Here is a 16,647-nt window from a genome sequence, read left to right as displayed (position 1 = left end):
GTTGATACGGGTAAAAAATTAATCTGCATTTATTGCTAGCTGATTTCCGATGCCTCAAACTTACCGATATATGTATATTTATAAATCTGATCTGATTAAGTGATTATCTTTACATATCTGATAATTATGACCTGAATAACCTGATAAGTTGACCGTTGGAAGCACCGCAATAGACATAGTTCCAGATGTTGAATGTAATAATAATAATAAAAATGCTTTTATTGGGTTTCACCTTCAGTACATGACTGATTTACAAGGAGGCCCTCATATTTTAGTACAACTTATACAATTCGATTTTCAGATTCAGAAAGTGTAAATTTAAATATCAATAATTTAATTTAATTATCATTAAACAGCGTTCAACAATCTTCCCAAAAATTACAAAATTTAAATCAGCCAATGGATAATTTTCATCTTATGACGTTTTGAGATGACCTGTAGAGTCAACTAAAATTAGGTATTTAAGTACTAGCATAAGTAACATAATAACAATAAGTATGACAATTAAAGAAATTTACAACCACACTGATTTGCATAGTTATTGCGTAATCGAGATGTTTTCTCGGCACAGAGCCCTCTAGTGTCTAAAATACGCGAGACTTCCGCTAAGCCGAAATATCTGGTTTCCGATAGATAGGCGGATTATTGGGCTCCACGAGTTCATGTTTTTTATCACGCGGGCTTCAAAACAAAGCCAAAGCCCCTCGCGACTCCAGAAAGTGCTCTCCGATATTAGGCTTAAATTTTTATCAATACGAAATCATCCAAAACGGTAAGTCGCGAGTCCAAGTCACAGCTTGTCGTGCATTTTCTCGTGTACATTTTTCATTGGTTGCCTGTTGTCGTCGGAGGGGGAAATTCGGAAATTGTCTTCCCCCCGCTCGTAAAACGTGCAGCGTAAAGGTTCGTCCAATGAAATGTTTAAAGGCTAGTTGCGTTCTCCTTGTGTGTGTTGCTCCTAGGTGTGAATAAATTAATAATGTAATGCTAAATTAGAACGTTTTTTTTTATTGAAATTTTATTCCAACTTTTTATTTCAGTTTAATAATATACTCTGGAAAGCCCCCTAGTGTTGTGTAGCGCCATCTTTAGTCGGAGTAAAAATATTCCTCATTGGGAAGTCTGAGTAAATTTAAAATAAATTAAATTAGAAATTAAAAATAGTTAGCAAATCATTATTTTTCAGTGTAAGGTAAAATAAATATTAATAAATGGATTTAAGAAAGCTCATATTTTTTTAATCACGTTTATCAGAAGTATATAATATATATCTAACGATAGGCTATGAAAATGAAATATGTATTTTCGCAAGTTCGATACAGTTTTCATTGAACGATAATATACCTAATGATGTAGAAATTAAACTGAATAGGAATATTAACTTATTTATACACAATTGTTTTCCGTTTTGAATAGTTCTAGAATTTCACTATACTATATAATTCGCTCACGATACTTTTGCTTCTGACAAGTCTTTTGAATAGTTAGTGGGTACATAATTCAAGTAGTGTTGTTAATTTTCCGGAAAAATAAAATGCGGAAAAATTTCCAGAAAATTTTCCGGAAATCGGAAAAAAAAAAATTGGAACATAACTTACTTTTTAAGGGTTTTTAATGTTTTTAAATTTTTATCGATATAAAATGTCTAATACAAAACATTAATAATTGTTAATCAGTTTAAACTAGTCTAGAGGTTTAGTCAGCGGCGGCCCTAGGGCGGTGCGAACGGTGATCAGGACGACGGGACCAATAACTTTTGACCGCAAGACCGAAACCCCTGACCTCGCAGCACCAGAAAAACTTGCTGGGGCCGCTACTGGGTTTAGTTTTACTTTCAGATTCGAAAAAATTAAGCGAAAATGTCGCTTTATTTAAATTTGCAAACAATATATTAGACTAATCATGGAATGAAACCATGGAAAAAAGGCCTCGGTCATTTTCCGCGGAACATTTTCCGACTTACAACACTAATTCAAACGAATAACAGGTGGTCGGATACTTCTCCTTAAGATAAATATAATGAGCTTCTGCTTTTACCTAAATTCTAATTTCCCGCTTAATCCAGTCCTAATTAGGGGGAGAGGCGAAATTACCTTCTCACAAATCCTCATTAGAAATGTCAGAGACTAGGATCAGTTACCCAAAAGAATTGATTCCTCTTACATAGCTACTGCATAAACTACGTATAATTTATCCAAAATCCAATTTACAACGACAAATTAATAACAACGAATATAAAAAGTAATTATATTTATAAAGTCTATCAAAAACCAAGTCACCGCCCCGTCTTTATTGGTGTCTGGAATTCTGCGTTCGTGGAAAAGTAAAGCGCTACCCGAATGCTAAAATGTGTTAACTCAAATCTTTGGAAAAATTTCATTTAGCAGTGTTTCTTTGTTTCTTACGCTAAAATTGACGTTGCAATTAATTTAAAAAAAGTGTATTTACACTGCTACGATATTGAAAAAAACATAGTTATCAAATGATTAAAATAAATAAATTTAATGTCAATTTTCAATATTTTATTCTCGGTGTCACTGTTACCTTTGACCGCTATTAAAGGCCGGGATTTTTTGACCTCCACCGGAAATATAGGCCGCTAAATTAGGAAATCTATGTTAAATATTTGAGTTAGGTGAAATTTATTGTCTGACACTAATACGAAGTGAGAGCTTGAAAGGGCTTGTAAAATAATTAGTATTTTCTTTAAAATATTTTCCCACTTAACAATTGAATTTAAAGCAAGTACCTCCACCACCGTCTTTCGTAGCAACATCCGCTTCTATATTAATAAGATCATGGCAACCCTGTTTTAAACAGAAAACGACCAATTTGTCTACGTAAATAAACATAATTTTTCCAAGCCCAGTTTGATTGCCAAGTCTGTGGGTGCTCTTATTTGAAAATTGCGTCTTTAAAACCGGAAGGTAACTATGGCCATCTATTGGTCAGATAATGAAGTTACTCGGATAATTATGAATGTTAAATGCCGACCGCTTTAGTGGTCTCAGATAACATTGATTTCGAGTTTAGGTATTTTGAATGTATGTTTTAAGGGGGAAGAATACCGTAAAAGCCTCTTTTTCGTTCAAGCTGAACGTTTCTATTTTAACAATTACATCATTGAATTATATTTTTCTTATTAGGGTGAACCTTCCTCTAGTGCTTAAGATAATTTTGATAATTATAATATTAATAGTTAACGAGATATAAGGTCCTAACTAAAGGGCAGTTTGGGTACTTGCCCAACTAGTTTAGCTCCGGGGGTCCGAATTAAAACGTAATAACTTAATTACTTTTAAATATAAAATTGTCAAAATTATTTAAGTCACTAAACAAGAGACTGTTCTACACTTAAATATTAATTTTATAAGTTAAAATACAAAATTAAAAGGGTTCAGCTTGAAATAGCGCGAAAGTAGACAATGGCCACTGTAGTCTTCCCCCTTAAGATCTAGACGTTTGAAGTTAATCTAAAAAATTTCGAACCAATATTTTTTAGAATATATCCATTTCAGGTAATAAATGTTTATAATAAAATTGGAAGTATTTCGGTATTTTGAATAAGTTTTAAGGTATAAAGGTTTCAAATTAGGCTTAAAATGTTTCTGACAAACATTTTCAAAGTGACGTTTTGGAGATAACACAGTTTTGCAGCGAGGGAGTGAAAAGCGTAGAATGAGAGATGAAGCAACCCAGATAGCGGATAAAAAGGTATAATAATGGAAAGGTTAAGCAAACCCCAGAGAAGTTCAATCGGGAACTTGACCACTTTTTGACAACGCTCGCGAGCAAACTTGACGAAACGCGTTCAAAACACTTACGAAGAATGGACTTTTGCCTTCATCACGGCGGCTGCTTAACCTCTCTTCAGATTCGCCGGCAGAGCGGTACAGGTACGCAGAAACCACATTCGGAGGCCATCCAATATTAAAGCGAGCTCAACAGGTTGCCCAAACAGCCGAGATTACTCAGCCAAATTCCATTACAGCATCTCTTTAAATGGAGGGATTCCATGTACCGAGTGCTACGGCAGTATTGGACCACGAAGAAAAAGCGAACACGAATTGTAGGCAATGGGAATCGAAGAAAAAAACCTTACAGCTAGTGGCGTAACCGTGACAGAGGTCCTCTAAGCAGACGACGCCTGATTATTCCATTGTAGTTTTGACAACAACTAATTATGCCATGGGTAGTTTTGACAACAAGTTATTATTCCATGTGTAGTTTTGACAACAATTAATTATGACATGGGTAGTTTTGACAACAAGTAATTATTCCATTGGTAGCTTTAACGACAACTAATTATATCATTGGGTAGTTTTGACAACAAGTAATTATTCACGGATAGTTTTGACAACAAGAAATTATTCCACGGATAGTTTTGACAACCAGTAATTATTCCACGGGTAGTTTTGACAACAACTAATTATGCCACGGGTAGTTTTGACAACAACTAATTATTTCATTGGAGGTTTTGACAACAAGTAATTATCTCATGGGTAGTTTTGGCAACAAGTAATTATTCCATGGGTAATTTTAACAACTATTATTTCATTGGTGGTTTTGACAACAATTAATTATTTCATTGGTAATTTGGACAACAAGTAATTATTCCATGGTTAGTTTTGACAACCGGTAATTATTTCATTGGTGGTTTTGACAACCGGTAATTATTCCATGCCCAATTTTGACAACAAATATTTATTCCATTAGCGTGTTTTTAAAAGGGAAGCGACGCGTCGACTGCTTAGAAGCCCTTTAGTTATGTCACGCCTCTAGTCTAAACCGTTGAGTAGCCTATTTAAAATCAACTATAGTTAATTTGTCGTCAGCGGTAATCATAGAAAGGATAACTACTTTCCGTTTGGAGGTTTTACGCCGTGATTTCGTCATGTTTCCGCAAAAGCCAAGAAATAAAGCGTTTCTACAAAAAGGACGAACAATGTGGAAAACGGAAAACTAAAAAAAAGCACAAAAAATGTAATGAAAAATAAATAAAGGGGGGGTAAAGTCTGTAGAATAAGAAAAATAAATAAAGTGAGGGTAAAGTCTGTAGAATAAGAAAAATAAATAAAGTGAGGGTAAAGTCTGTAGAATAAGAAAAATAAATAAAGGGGGGGTAAAGTCTGTATAATAAGAAAAATAAATAAAGTGAGGGTAAAGTCTGTAGAATAAGAAAAATAAATAAAGTGAGGGTAAAGTCTGTAGAATAAGAAAAATAAATAAAGTAAGGGTAAAGTCTGTATAATAAGAAAAATAAATAAAGTGAGGGTAAAGTCTGTATAATAAGAAAAATAAATAAAGTGAGGGTAAAGTCTGTATAATAAGAAAAATAAATAAAGTGAGAGTAAAGTCTGTATAATAAGAAAAATAAATAAAGTGAGAGTAAAGTCTGTATAATAATAAAAATAAATAAAGTGAGAGTAAAGTCTGTATAATAAGAAAAATAAATAAAGTGAGGGTAAAGTCTGTATAATAAGAAAAATAAATAAAGTGAGGGTAAAGTCTGTATAATAAGAAAAATAAATAAAGTGAGGGTAAAGTCTGTAGAATAAGAAAAATAAATAAAGTGAGGGTAAAGTCTGTAGAATAAGAAAAATAAATAAAGTGAGGGTAAAGTCTGTAGAATAAGAAAAATAAATAAAGGGGGGGTAAAGTCTGTAGAATAAGAAAAATAAATAAAGTGAGGGTAAAGTCTGTAGAATAAGAAAAATAAATAAAGTGAGGGTAAAGTCTGTAGAATAAGAAAAATAAATAAAGTAAGGGTAAAGTCTGTATAATAAGAAAAATAAATAAAGTGAGGGTAAAGTCTGTATAATAAGAAAAATAAATAAAGTGAGGGTAAAGTCTGTATAATAAGAAAAATAAATAAAGTGAGAGTAAAGTCTGTATAATAAGAAAAATAAATAAAGTGAGAGTAAAGTCTGTATAATAATAAAAATAAATAAAGTGAGAGTAAAGTCTGTATAATAAGAAAAATAAATAAAGTGAGGGTAAAGTCTGTATAATAAGAAAAATAAATAAAGTGAGGGTAAAGTCTGTATAATAAGAAAAATAAATAAAGTGAGGGTAAAGTCTGTAGAATAAGAAAAATAAATAAAGTGAGGGTAAAGTCTGTAGAATAAGAAAAATAAATAAAGTGAGGGTAAAGTCTGTAGAATAAGAAAAATAAATAAAGTAAGGGTAAAGTCTGTATAATAAGAAAAATAAATAAAGTGAGGGTAAAGTCTGTATAATAAGAAAAATAAATAAAGTGAGGGTAAAGTCTGTATAATAAGAAAAATAAATAAAGTGAGAGTAAAGTCTGTATAATAAGAAAAATAAATAAAGTGAGAGTAAAGTCTGTATAATAATAAAAATAAATAAAGTGAGAGTAAAGTCTGTATAATAAGAAAAATAAATAAAGTGAGGGTAAAGTCTGTATAATAAGAAAAATAAATAAAGTGAGGGTAAAGTCTGTATAATAAGAAAAATAAATAAAGTGAGGGTAAAGTCTGTAGAATAAGAAAAATAAATAAAGTGAGGGTAAAGTCTGTAGAATAAGAAAAATAAATAAAGTGAGGGTAAAGTCTGTAGAATAAGAAAAATAAATAAAGTAAGGGTAAAGTCTGTATAATAAGAAAAATAAATAAAGTGAGGGTAAAGTCTGTATAATAAGAAAAATAAATAAAGTGAGGGTAAAGTCTGTATAATAAGAAAAATAAATAAAGTGAGGGTAAAGTCTGTATAATAAGAAAAATAAATAAAGTGAGGGTAAAGTCTGTATAATAAGAGAAATAAATAAAGTGAGAGTAAAGTCTGTATAATAAGAGAAATAAATAAAGTGAGAGTAAAGTCTGTATAATAAGAAAAATAAATAAAGTGAGGGTAAAGTCTGTATAATCATTTTAAGAAGATTGCGAGGCGCGTAACAGTATAGCCTCTGACCAATGAACGTTGATTAGTGAGGTTAAATTCGCGAAATACTACTTAGTAAGCCTTGGCCGCGGATGAGACGTACTCGAGCGGCACTTCCTAAGCCTAACGACTTTTAGCTCTACAAGCGATAGGCTTAAGAAATGTCTTTAAAAGTTCGGATACTCTCGAGATATTATGTAGACGTATGTGGTTTTCCTTAACCTCTTTAATAAAGAAGTGGGGATTAAGGTTGAGGTTTGACGTTTGTGGTCAAGAAGAGAGAGTGGGAAGAGGCTTTAAGTAGGATAAGACCTTTGCCAAAGAAGCCACCGAAGTTGGGAGGACGTAATAAGAGTGACAAAGAGGGGGCAAACCCCCCCCCCCCCCGTCGTGTACCCCTACGCAATCTCATTTTGGGGTCCACTGTGGAGGGAAGCCAGCCCGCTTTTTCCACGCCGCCATTTGGGGCAATGGACTCCAGTCCTCCGGGGACAAGGCCAGCTTTCTATTAAGAAAGAGATGTCTCCTTGTCCCGCTGCTCATAGACGCGAAATTGTTATTTAGGCGAATGGCTATTCCTCAAAGAGTAGTGGACGGAGCCATCGTGTTTGGTCTTTCATGGCCCTCGCGTGAATGATGACATCACGCGTGAAATTTATTTGATTTGAGTGGGTATAGATGCATTCACATATTGCCCACAGGGAAATATTCAAAAAGGGGCGAAATCCACCCGAGGTACCTTCCTATTTAATAATGTTTGAGGTAGATGGCGACACTCTAAAGTTTATGAAAAATAAACTTTTTAAAAAGTTATTAATTAATTACTAAATTATAGTACTTTAAATTCTTATTAAAATTATATATAATTTTTTGTAATTTAAATTAACAATTAATTTTAACAGTAGTTAACACTCTCCGCCATAGATGGCAGTATAATACAATTTTAAACTATCCAATCAGGGAAGAGAATTTTATATTTTAAATTTCGACAAAACCGTTCTCCACTAAAAACTGAAAACTTTCAACCAATCGTTGAAAATCAAACTTATGACGTCATGTTGCTATCAGAGCGCCATCTACTAACAGATAACGCCATCACCTCGTTACCTTGGCCTACCACCAGGATATTTGCGCGGCGGGAAGAAAACTTAAAGGAAAACAGGCAGAAGAAATACTAAGCCTTTAAGGGGTATTTTAACAACCAAAGATTCTATTGAAACTCGTTGATCCTTTGTGCTCCCTTAAGCCGTTTTCACGTGACGTTATTCATGTTGTGTCCAGTGGCGTAGCTGAGAACTCAGAGGCCAGCCCGCAAAAATCTCTATGAGGCCCCCCTTTTTAATTTTTTTATGGTTAGCGCCCCCCCCCCGAAGCTCGAGCCCCCCCGCACCGCTAACCATCAGCTACGCCACTGGTTGTGTCCTTCACAATGTTTTTATGAATAAAAATTAAATTTTTAAACGTTTTAATTAATTTTGCTGCCCTCTTCCCGGACATTGTCCCTACACCCTTAGTCGTGAAATAGAGAAAAACAGTAGAAGAACCTTAAAACAATCTTTATTTAAGCTAGCTTCAAATGGACGATTTTCGTATACTTGAGATGTGCAAGTTCCAATTTTTGGGGATCGAATCGAATACCAAATATTTAAAGGGAATATAACCTGCAAAGAAATCTTTATGGAAGACCCCTTCAATTTTTTAAATTACCCTGTACAGTGGCGCCTAACATTTTTAACACAAAATACCCGAGGTTATATTCCCTTGTATAGTGAGTTGCAGGCTAAGAAAGACAAAATATATAGTACAATCGGCGCAAGGATGCCTCAGATCGTTTCCGGTCATTCCACCGCGCGAAATTTGAATTTGGCCATTTTACGGTCAAATTCGAATTTTGCTCTTTTTGTCGTCTTTTAGCGCCATCTAGAGACCGAAATTTGAATCTTTATTTTTTAATTTCATAATTGTGGCGGCGAGCAAATTTAAAAGATAAGGCATTCCTATCATTCTTAAATTTAAAATAGTATGTATAATTATTTAATTTTGTAAATTTATTTCTACGTCTTACCAGTTAAATCGGCAGTTTCTTTTAAAATAGTTACCACGCTTTCTTGGGGGTAACGTTGTCTTAATGAGCTATAGACGTTTAAAATTATATTTTTATCTTTATCATGCTTTTTATAGAAACCTCTTGGGCTATTTAAAATATTTGGAGCTTCAATTATCGAACCTTCTTTAGCTGCATTCAGTAATGAAACTCATGACAACATGAAATTAAAAAATAGATTCCTATTTCGGTTCCTAGATGGCGCGAAAAAACGATGAAACTCACGAAATTTGAAATTGACCGTAAAGTGGTCAAATTTAAATTACGCGCGGTCGACTGGCCGGAAATGGTCTGAGGTATCCTTGCGCCGACTGTACTATATATTTTGTCTTTCTTAGCCTGCAACTGACTATAGAATGATTTGGTCGAATATTTTTAACTGATGGAATACCAAAAAGTCTTAATTTTTAACTTCACCTTGAAGGTCCATCGGCCGAAGTACCGCGTATCGGTTTAATTTAATAAATAAATATATTTTAGTTTCCGCAAACGTTGTTGGTCTTGTTTACCTCTTCGACCAACAGTGGTTCTCGTTTTCTAACAAAACGTATGTTTAATGCTAATTCATTTGATTATTTGGTTTTATATTTCCGTTTTAGCGAAATTCCAAAACATCGCCGCTAATCCACTAGTTTTACAAACTATTTGAAATACCCAATAGTTTCTACGGACCTTTTTTTTATTCGGGATTTTAGTGTCGGGTTTTTTTTGTCGCGATATTTTATGTCGAGATTCTGTCACCTTTGCGAATATTCGATTAATTTATTAAGAAAATCTAATATTCGCTAACATTATCATTGTATATTCGATTTGGTATTCCATATAACTATTTGTTGTAACCAAATATCTTTCACACCCCTATTGTACGCGCTCAGTCTTCCCTCCATTCTCGGACCACGCAGTTTGTAGAGGGACTAAAGTGTTTCCATTCGAATCGGCTAAAAAAAAAGATATCGCAACGTTTTACTTCAGTTCCAGAAAACGAGACGGTACTGTAGTCGAATGCCACAACCCTTGGATAAAATACTTTATAGAGTGTCAAGCGACTTAAATTGTGGCAGCAGTTGCTCTTGAGGTTTAATGACAAGCGTACACCGTGTCGAAAACCTTTACTTTTGAGTCCATCTATATATTTTTTGGTCCAGGCAACGAGCCGACACAATGTAATACCGTGATGACAATTCCTTACTGTCTTCAGACCAAGGTTTCAAAACGGTGGGTACCAGTGATTTACTTTTGCCAGTGGTCGATTAATTTTTAAAGCTAAATTGAGTCTACTGTCTTGATAAATTTCAATAAGCGAGTTTCTATAACCGGACCGCCATCTATAGGCTTTAAAGCAAGTGGCTGCTCTATCATTGCCACCTGTATTATGAAAAGGCCCCTGTTATTAGAGATGGCCATGAATTCATCCGATTCTTCGAAAAACGCGTCTTTACTGAAGAGCGTGGTGCCATCTATTTATGTCAAAGGAAGCTAAAATTAAAAATAGCCAAATGATAACGTCGTCAGAGAGCCATTGTAGAGTATTATAGTTAGACAACCTATGCTCTATTTAGTATACATTAACCTAAATTATATATCCCATGTAAAAATATTGTTTATATTTGCTGTAATTTATGTTATTGACCGATTTACAAACAATCCAATCAACGCGAGGGGTACCTATATGTACCACCTTTTGGATTTCGATGCTAGCGACATCTATTGAAAGAGCTACTTCACGTCGAGCCGCCACAAAATTTAGTAAATTAAGTAGACAACTAGAATTAATTTTTAGAACATGAAAACTCTCCGAAATACTTGTCTCTCTATCTAGTCCTCAGGGAAAACATTATCTAAAATAATTAGAATTTAACCTTTTTAATTAAGCGAAAGAAATTATTATGTTTCTAAAATTTTTATTACAAAATCATTAATAATTGACGATTTTGAGTTTAAACATGTTTGCTCGTAAAGCAAATAAAAAAGACCACCACAAAGTTTTTTGAATGATGATACTTTTAGGTACAAAGTGAAAGCCCAGGCTGACGTCATAGTTCACAGAGGTCATGCACGATATTGAAACTCGCTCATTGTCATAACCGTGTGAGATCGAGAGACCTTAGTGATTCCGACTCCTGATTTTTTCCTCCATGGCAACAAGTACAGACAATTGAAAGTAGAAAAATCGACGCCAGTGGCCGTTACGCCATCTAGCGAAAGTGAAATTGACTAAAAAAATTAACACTTCAGTTAATAAGTTAATTTCAAAAATATAAATATCGTATTATTTGGAGATGAAAAATGTACTTATTTTAAGATAAATGTAGTGGTTTGAATAATAGAATTGTCGGCGTTTTCATATGAACCAATCAATAACTTAATAATACCATTCAAGACACGATTTTTGAAAGACATTAAATGAATGAATTAATAATGAATTAAATTAATTGGAAATAATATACTAATAATTTATGAATTAAGTCAAACCCCTGTACAACAGCCCTACTTATTAGAATCTTTGTTTAAAAACTTGAAGTTGTCGTATACGATGTTTCTCCGTATTATTTTTAATTGAAAAAATCCAATATAACATTTAATAGTTCTTTCTATAACATGGCCTTCTTGTTATAATGTAGCTCTTACGTCAATATATTCACCTTATACAACACTACGAGCGCCCATGCAAATCGAGCGTGCTAAGATAATTCTACCTTGGACCAAGAATGTAAAGGGACTCACTGTTCAGTATTTAAAAAGCGCGAGTGAATACTGGGAATAAGAAAATCCCGGGACAAACTTGGCGTCGCTGAAGTCGATTTCCGGCGTAATTTCGTAGAGAAGCTAGAGCGTTCACGTTCAATTTTGACCAAATGGCCGTTGTTGTCGGTTAAATGATTAGGCTTAACAAATCTTAGACCTTTTATTTTTGAAATTGGTTTTTTACAAGTTTAAGTAATGGTAATTAACCAAATTGTGTTAAGTAAAAATAACCAGTAAGCCGCGTATGGCTGAGGTTTTTAAACTAATTAACTGGAATCTATTTCATTTCTAAACTTAATGAACTAACTTACTAAGCCTAACCTAACTTTCTCGTACGTCCGGTCATCTAAGCCCCGACTAAGATTCTCGTTGGGATAGTTGAACAGAATTCTTGAGGCGCTTCAAAGCGGTTGATGTACCTCAGTAAGCCTTCCGATTTAGGCCACGCCTACCGTGTCAAAATATCGGGAACAGTGAGTCCCCTTAAATTCTTGGTCCATGATTCTACCAAAGCTCAGTCTTGTGCCGTAAGAGCAACATGTTATACACTTCTACTTTTAACAAGTTGGATTTATATAACTATTGTAATGAGTTTTTTATAATTTCCCAAAATCAACGTCAAATAACGAATTTTTTTTTCAATCAATAAGCCTTTCTATAAAGTCATTACGCTTGCCGAACTTGTTTTAATGTATCGCTTTCGTCACGAGATACGTGGGAGTTCAGTTCAGTTTTGAAGGTTAGATCTTCATAAAAAGGGCGACTCGTCGAAATTTAATTCGTGTCCTGTTCAACTTGTTAAAATGTTCAACGTTATCTTTCATATTTTCGCGTAAAAGGCTCGCGCATATTTTTATTTCCGGTAGCACGCGCGAAATCGCTCGAGCTCATTTACGCTAAAATATCAAGACGCGCGTGGAACTTTTTAACAAGTTGAATAAGACATAAATAGCGTTTATGCTAGCGTCTATTGGCTATGATAGTTGAACGTCACTTCTACGTCACGAGTGACGCGCTCGATAAATCTAAACAAGAAGGCCAATGTTACTTTATAGAAAGGCCTATTAAAATTTATATTTTGCACTATTTTCTATCGAAAAGTTAATTCACTTGATAGCCCTAATGCACCCGAAGTTTTCTAACCCAATAAAATCACAAACCCATTTTGAATAGATGTTTCTTCATACGAAATACGCGCTGAATGAAATAATAAAAGTTAAAATTGTTTGAATATTTAAGGGCAAAAACTTAATTTTGCAATCTATTTTGTTCACGTTTGCATTGAAATAGAAATAAACGCAATATTTATTAAATTTACGTTGTGTGATAAAAGTTTCGTTTATTTTTATTACATAAATATTAGACGAGAATAAAAAATAAAGAAAATTTTAAATTTTAGACCTAAATATTTTAAAACGCGTTCGTTACCTGAAAAAATTATGTTTTTAAATTACAAATAACGCGTTCAACATTTCTAAAAATGTTCCAATCATTTTATTTTAATAGACCATTCTATAAAATGCTACTTCTGTGGTTATTTACTTTTGTGTATAGAGAGGCAGAAGGCTTGGCCTGATTGTTCATGAACCAGGGAGGCTCAGAAAAGGATTCTCCGGCAAACCTGCCAACCTAGTTGTCTGGATAAATAGTGGATTATTGTACCAAATCATACTCATTTAACGGATATATTTTTATACAAACCATTATAAATAGTTAATTAACTATATCTTATTGATTTTGTAAATAGTTCAGTTATAGACTTACTTTATTTTGAAATATATTATCTTAATGTAGGCTACCTTAGCTACATTCTGAAGATTGATTTTGTGTGTGTGTGTGACTATTATAATAATTTTTCACAGACTGGTGTTTTCAGTACCTTTAAGTAATTGTGGAAGGAGGTTTTTGTTAATAATATCGTTCCTAGCTTGTTAGGATGGTGTCAAAAATCAGTGGCGTCACCAGGATTTCAAAACTGGCGCCCCTTAAGTCATAAGCCCTGGTCCAAAGAAGTTTGGAAAGTTGACTTGGAAAAATTAAGTTGTTGATGAGTATTTTGAAGGAAGCATTTCTAAGAAACTTTTCGCCACTTGAGGTCTTGAGTGAATTGGAAAAATTCTGAATTTTAGGAGGCACTTTTCGGAAATTTTAGGTGGCACTTTAGAAATGATACAGGTGGCTCAAGCGCCGCCTTAAATACCCGAGCGACGCCACTGTCAAAAATTATATCAGCTATAGCTATAATCGCCCATTTCAAGTTCTATAAACTAAAGATAGAAAAGTGCAACTTGTTTAGTTCCTGCCATGAATACTACGTGGCGCTAGGAGTTAAATTGTCAACCTTTCTACGACACAGAGACGCCAGTCTATGTAGCGATAGCTTATATAGTCTCTGAAATGAGCGTAAGTAGAATTTTTAAAACCAAAGAATAAATAAAATGGCAAGTCCTACTGAAGTAGTGCTATTTTGTCTTTGTGAAAGTGTTTAGCCTGTTTAGATAGGAAATTATAGAAAAATCTATTTGGTTTCTTTACGATGGATATATGAATTAAATAATGAATTAAGATTTAAAAAAGTACAGTTTTAACGGACAGATTTTAATTCCTCCTAACCATGGATTAACAATAATTATTGTTAATCCATGTCCTAACACTGCACGAATCTGATGGAGTTCTTACCACATCTAGAGTCATAAGCTAGTGTTCAAAATTCGCAGGGTTCCACAATAATACAGGCTATATTATTAGGCAGGAATCCAAACCTCTACTTGGAATGCTTATCCTGGCGTATCGCGGATGGTAAGATCACTCTGACGGCTTTGGCCCCGCCTACGAGACAAAAAATCCCCTCTGCGCGCGCTCCCCTCTCACGTTGTTGTTCGTTAAGTTATCATAGTGACGTCAAAAAACCGTCAGCCACATCGAGACGGAAATCTGCCGCGATAAGCATTCCTGTATTAGGTTTATGAAGCTTGGCAGTAATACATCATTTATCTGGATGATACTCAGTTGATTTCATCTAGGAGCAACAAACACAAGGAGAACGCAGCTAGCCTTTAAACACGCTAACGAAGGGTTGTGTAAGAATTTCATTGGACGAGCGTCACGAGCCTTTACGCTGAACGTTTTCGGGCGGGGGAGAAGACAATTTCCGAATTTTCCCCTTCCGACGGCAGCAGGCGCTAAAGCGTCTAGCCCGACTTTTGACGGGTTGCCTTCTCCTTGTGTGTGGTGCTGTGTGTGTTGCTCCTAGATTTCATCCACTAGGAAAATGTTTAAATAAAATTATCCCGGATTAATATTAGGAAATTTTATTCAAAGAAAAACAATTCAAGTTAGTTATTTATTGAAAAAATAGACGGGTGAAGTCGTCCTGTAAAATGGTGTTGAGGGAAATTGTAGGGGAATAGTTTGTCTAAACGTCTTCTACATGATGTAAATACCGTCATTTCCCAGCACGTCATCAACTTTATCATAAGCCTATCAACCCTAAGTTTGAATCGAAAGGCAGTGTTTGTTCAAGCTAACGACTGTCGAAAGTACAGCGCTAAATCCACCCGGTGGCGGAAAAGAGAAACGTAACGCGTCTCGCAATGCATGATGCCAGCTGCTTTAGTAAGAGAGAGGTGCGTAGAGAGAGACAGGGGGAAGGAAGAAGCTTCAATTTATCCCTACCAGGTGCCGATACTATCGCCTGATTTCTTCTTTTTCGCCCGTCCAGTGGTGGTACAAGGGCGCTATGCGCGTTTCAAACTTAGGGTTGATAGTCTTATGACTTTATAGATAGAAAATGGAAATTATAGTGAAGCGGATTTTGGAAACGCGCAGAATTTGATTACGATATTTCGTTTCCATGGTAACCTTTTCAAATGCACAGAGATTAAAAGAATTGTATATTTGCAGTCCATTAAAAGAATGTCCCGTGCAAGGTCTCGTTTCATCTTGTTTCTATGGAAATCTTATACAAAGGCATAATTATGTTGGTTTTAAAGTAAAGTTAAAATAATTTATACTTGCACTAGACATTTAATAAGATAAATACTAATTATAAGACATATGTGCTAAATACATTTCATTTATTACAAAGATATTTTAGATAATACGAATTCCACAACAGTTAGCACGGATGATGACCGTCATTTCATGGTTCAAACAATTCAGGACGAAATTATCCCTCTTAAAGGGGAACGGCCAAGCTTTTCCAAATATGGCCTTATTTCCGTATCAAAAGATTAACAAGACGTTCAATATTCTAACACGTACCTTTTTTTGTCTTGAAAAAATAGCTTTTGGCCCAAAAAGTTGAAACGAAAAATAACGCCAGGTGTTTGGGTTTGAATTTTCGCCGCCATCTTAGCGGCTGACGCCAGCGCCCCTAACCCCGTATGAGCGATTTGCGAACTATCCTAACTTTTAAAATCGCGCAATTTAGGCTTAAGTCTCTTATAACTGGAACGCGCCGCGCGTGCAAAACCTATTTTTTGGGTCTTCAGCAGCGCGCGCTTTTACGTTGTTTTTCTGTCTCACCGACTTCTCACCAGGTGTCGCGGCGGACGCGCGCTTTTCGATTTCCCGAAATTTCTTTATTTTGTTAAAAATTAATCACTCAATATTTTTTGATGCGGTTTTCGCCATAAATTTTAGTTTTTAAAGGGCTATTGGGCTATCTAACTGGTTAAAGCTTGACCGTTCCCCTTTAAATATAATCTATCTAGACAAATTTAGCGAGCAATATTTTCAATCCACGCGAAACTTTTCAGTCTTCGACGTCACAGTCTTACGTCATTTAGAGCCAACCAACTAAGTCTTAAGATCAAATATTATTGAGGATACGTGTTAATGACCCATATCTCGTGCTACGAAAACTTGAATTTGAATCACTCGTGGGAAATTGACGT

Source organism: Leiobunum rupestre, chromosome 10 (genome assembly GCF_980474605.1).
Source record: "Leiobunum rupestre chromosome 10, qqLeiRupe1.1.hap1, whole genome shotgun sequence".
Taxonomy (NCBI): Eukaryota; Metazoa; Arthropoda; class Arachnida; order Opiliones; family Sclerosomatidae; genus Leiobunum; species Leiobunum rupestre.
Note: the sequence above shows the minus strand (reverse complement) of the source record.